The sequence below is a fragment of the Pteropus vampyrus genome, unplaced genomic scaffold (assembly GCF_000151845.1).
Source record: "Pteropus vampyrus isolate Shadow unplaced genomic scaffold, Pvam_2.0 Scaffold103, whole genome shotgun sequence".
Lineage (NCBI taxonomy): Eukaryota > Metazoa > Chordata > Mammalia > Chiroptera > Pteropodidae > Pteropus > Pteropus vampyrus.
This window is the reverse complement of record NW_011888884.1, coordinates 1,400,000-1,404,856: the sequence shown is the minus strand read 5'-3', so window position 1 is coordinate 1,404,856 and position 4,857 is coordinate 1,400,000. Positions and strand designations below refer to the sequence as shown.

At 41.9% G+C, this 4,857-nt stretch overlaps 1 long non-coding RNA gene across 4 annotated transcripts in view; it reads left to right on the top strand.

The window, feature by feature from the left end:
* LOC111742878 overlaps positions 1-3,057 on the top strand; it is a 52,028-nt gene extending 48,971 nt beyond the window's left edge. For 3 of the 4 annotated variants that reach the window (XR_002781510.1, XR_002781509.1, XR_002781508.1), the window contains one exon: positions 871-3,057. This is a non-coding gene — a long non-coding RNA (uncharacterized LOC111742878). The remainder of the gene's footprint in view (positions 1-870) is intronic. The other variant, XR_002781511.1, reaches the window with a different exon arrangement.
* The last annotated feature ends 1,800 nt before the right edge of the window (positions 3,058-4,857 follow it).

The window sequence follows — 4,857 nt, the reverse complement described above, 5'->3', positions numbered from 1 at the left end:
GAAGTAAGGGCGAGGGCAGCCTTGTAGGACTGAGCCCTTAACCCCGGGGGGACCTGAGACTCTCTCCAGGTGGAGTGTCAGAACTGAGCTGAATTGTAGGACACCCAGCTGGTGCTGGATAATTGCTTGGTGCAGGTGTTGAAGGGTGGGGGAGGCGGACGCCCACATGTTGGAACTGGGCGATAAAATCAGACCTCCTAACGGGACTCCCGCTTCCAGCCCCTCTGTCTTCTCTCCATCCAGCGGGTTCGGTCTTCCTTGGAAGCCACTCCCTGCATGGCACGGCCCTGTTCCTGAAAACTCTGCTCTCATCCTCCTCCAGGCCCAGTCTGCTCTGCTGCTCAGGCTCCCCATGGGGTTGGTTCTCCAGGCTACATCCCTCCCCTCCAACCCCTCCCTTTCGGTATCATTTAGCATCACCTTTCATCTGCTCTCTGCCAAAAATGTCTTTCTCATCTGAATCCTGCCCCTTTGCTGATGGCTCCCTGCTTCTGAAGGCTTTTCCGCTGCCCTAGCTCTCATCACCTCTCCTTCTTTGGATTTCCTCCGTGCTTACATTTTGAGCCTACACCATGCAGTATGGCACCTGGTTCTGAAGAAGGAAGCCCCTCATTAGTCTTGCTGTAATGAAATCCCGCGCCTCCACTATCCACTCTCGCTCCCACCAAATCCAGCCTCATGGAGGGGTGCTGGGAGCCTCAAGATTGGGTGGAAGCTCTTCTCATGAAAGAGCTTAAGAGTTTTTTCTCCCACATGCTTCTATAAGCACCCCGCTGAAGGCCCCAAGACTTACAGTGGGGAGCAGGGGAATCAGAGCATGGTTAGGAAAGTTGGGGCACAAGACTCTGAGAGCCCTCTCTGCCCCACTAGATCCTCAGCATGACTCTCCAGGGCACTGAAGCCGGGTGATATCAGCGGGATCAAAGCTCAGCCAACTGCAGCACCTGGAACACAGAATCATTATCATCGTTCATCAGGAAACCGAGGATGGACCAAAATGGCAATGTGTTTCAATGGAACAACTAATTTCCTTTTCTCTTGCTACCAGGCTAAGCTGTTTCTTGAGACCCTTCGAGGACCTGAAGGGTAGGGACCCATTGTCAACACAGAGAAGGACAATATTTGTCTGACTCTGTGTTAATCACAGATATGTGTCTCAGTCAGTCACCAAAAAGTTGTACCCACAGCATAGGGGCTAAGAGAAAAAGTTCTCCTCTTCTTTATCACCAATGATGATAGGGTAGTGGTGGGGATGATAATTAGAACAGACAGACCTGGGTTCAAATCCCTCCTCTATTACGTACTAGTTGGACAAGTGACTGAAAGTTTAAGAGCCTCAGTTTCCCTATCTGTGAAATGAGAATAATGGCAACCACCTCATAGAATGTCGTAGGGGTTAAGTGAAATCATACATTTCGAACACTTAGCACTGTTTCTGGGACAATGTAAGTGCTTTATAAGTATTAGCCATTATCAATATTATTTGAACAGTAGTGTCTATTGTAAGATAAATCTGTAGTATCAGGAAACAGACATTTATTAGGTTTTAGTAGTAAATATGTGAAATGTGCTTAGTTAGAACGCTGTCAGGTTTTGGCTTTCTTATGACCAAGGATGTGAAATGAGGCAAGGACACTGGTGAATATGACCCAAAGATCCTGGCTGAGGACAGAGGGCCTGACTACCCCTTCTGGTGGCCTAAGTTTGAGTTGCCTCTTTATGCTGGTGACACCATGAGGAACAAAGCTTATACTCGGCAACAGTAATGAGCACCGTAGCTCATGAGCCCCACCTAGAAGAAGGAGTTGGTGGCATTGGAAGGAGTTGGAAGGTCAGTGAGATTACCCCAGAAGAGTGTGAGCTCAAGATAGATATCTTGGGCCTAGAGTTTTAAAGTCTCTTGTGCATGTACCTGCCTGTAATATCTCTTCCAGTCATGCTGAGACTTGTGAACATAAACCTCATCCCCTAGTCCGTCCTGTCTGCCCACGCCATGGTGGGGAGAACACCCTGGTTCTCACTCTATTTCCTCCCTAGGAGAGACACAGTCTTGTCTAGTGAGCTTTGTGCCACCAGGCCAAACTCTCAGCTCTTAAAGCCATGTTCTCCGTACCTCTAAATGCTTCTGCTTTCATTCCTCTTCACCACAGGGCCGGCATCAGCACCAGCATCGGCACCAGCACCAGCATCAGCACCAGCACTGGGGGCTTCCTGGAAAAGTGGCTGGAGACTCGACCCCCTTGACCATGAAGCCAGGCAGATCTTGCTTCTCTGGGAACCGCCGGGAATGACTCAAGTACAAAGGTGTAAATCAAAGTGCTCCAGTGTTTTGATATCTTCAGATTTTCATTGAACTGGCAACATCAGCAGCACTGTCTGTGCCTACTGCACCAGTATGACTGTTAGGATTCAAACCGTCACCAGAGCCCCAGTAGACAAGCTTCTTTGACCTCACCAGTGATGCCAGAACATTCCGTGGTTCAGTTCGAATTCATACCCAGCAACTGTAAGACTCTCCAATGGCAGTTCCCTTTTCCCAATGAAATGGATGTGCTTTTGTAAAATAAATAAATAAATATAGTTTTATTGAGGTGTAACTTTCATATTAAAATGAACCCATCTTATGGGTACATTTGGTGACCTTCGACATATTTATACACCTGTATAATCAGTATCACAATATATAGAACATTTCCATCATCCTAAAAATGTTTCCTGTGCCCTTTCTCAATCAACTTTTTACCTACGCTTGGTCCTAGGCATCCATTGATCTGCTTTCTGTCACAACAGATTAAATTTATCTTTCTTATCGTTTCATATAAATTTATCTTTCTTATCGTTTCATATAGTATGTATTTTTTATGTCCGGATTTTTTCACTTAGCATAAGAACATGGAGATTCATCTATGTCATTGTAGGTATCATAGGCTATTTTTATTATTTCTAAGTTTTCACTTGTCTGAGTATACTACTACTCATTTATCTATTCCCCTTGTTAATGGTTATTTGAATTGTTTCCAGTTTTTGTTGGTATGAATAAAACTACTATGAACATTGCATACTAGTCTTTGTGTAGACATATATTGTCATTTATCTTGAGTAACTTAGGAGTGAAATTGCTGAGTCTATGCATGCTTAACTTCACAAGAAATTGATGTTAAGTTTTGCCAAATGCTTTCTTTGCATCTTTGGAGAAATTCATATAGGTTTTCTCCTTTGATATGTTAATATGGTAAAATATACAAATTTAATTTCAATTGTATAATATTCAAACACTTGATGTATTCTCCTTTTCGTATACTTTGCCTGATTTGATTTGCTGAATTTTTGTTACAGGTTTTTGCATTTATATTATGAAGGATGTTGGTCTCTTTTTAATTTCTTTTAATGTGTTTGCCTGGTTTAGGTTTCGAGGTAATGTTGGTCTCATAAAATGAGTTGGGAAGTGTTCCCTCTTCTTCTCTTCTCTGACTAGTTTGCAGAGAATTGGTATGATTTCTTCCTTAAATGCTTGATAGAATTTATCAGTAAAGATATTTGGGTCTGGAGGTTTCTTTTTCAGAAGATTTTAAATTACAAATTTATTTTCTTTAACAGACATTGGGATACTCAGATTTCTTATTTCTTCTTGAGTCAGTTTTGTTAATTGGTATCTTTTAAGACATATGTCTATTTCATCTACGTTGTCGAATTTATTGGCAAAAATCTTTTCATAATATTCTCTTATTGTCCCCATAATGACTGTAAACTTGGTAGCAGTGTCCCCTCTTTCATTTCTGATATTGGCAATTGTGTTTACTCTCTTTTAACTTGATCAGTATGGCTAGCGGTTTGTCATCTTTATTGATTTTTTTTCAGGAAATTAGCTTTTGGTTTACAGTAGGCCCCCTTATCCATGATTTTGTTTTTCTGCCATTTCAGTTACCTGAGATCAACTGTGGTCTGAAAATATTAAATGGACAATTACAGAATAAACAACTCATGTTGTCAATAGCGTGCAGTTCCGAGTAGCAAGCTCAGCTCCCTCCCGCCCCAGACGCGACTCAGCCCTTTATCCAGCATCTCCGCACTGGATACGCTCGCACCAGATGATACACTCACGTTGGATACGCTCAGCTGTCTGTCCATTAGTCACTTGCATTTATATTATGTAACCATCTCGGGTATCAGGTCCACTGTCAGGGTATTGCAGTGCTACTGTTCAAGTCCCCCTTATGGTAGCCTGACACCACCTCACAATGGCGATGCAATTCTCCGATGTCGCCTCATCGTGGAGTCGCTGTTTCATCTCACGTCATCACAAGATGGGTGGGTCCAGCACAATATTTTGAGAGAGATCACATTCACATAACTTTTATGACAGTGCATTGTTATAATTGTTCTATTTTATTATTAGTTATTGTTGTTCATCTCTTACTGTGCTTATAAATTAAACTTATAAATTAACTTATAAATTAAACTTTATCATAGGTACGTGTGTATAGGAAAAAACATAATATAGTTAGGGTTTGGGACTATCTGATTTTTCAGGAAGGTCTTGAATGTCTCTTCTGTAGATAAGGGGAGACTACTATAACTGTTTTTGTTTGTTTGTTTGTTTGTCCACATTGCATTTCATTGATTTCTGCTCCTATTTCTGTTATTTCCTTCCTTCAACTTACTTTACATTTAATTTGCTTTTCTTTTCCTGGGTTAAGGTAGAAATTGAGAGAGTTAATTTTAGGCATTTCTTGTTCTTGTCTTTCACTGTTAACTTTCCAAACTTATAGGTATGTATACCTTAGAAAGTGTGAATTTCCCATAATTCAGTCACTCTGAGGTAATTGCCTTTTAACCAACACTCTTCCCACCAAAGAC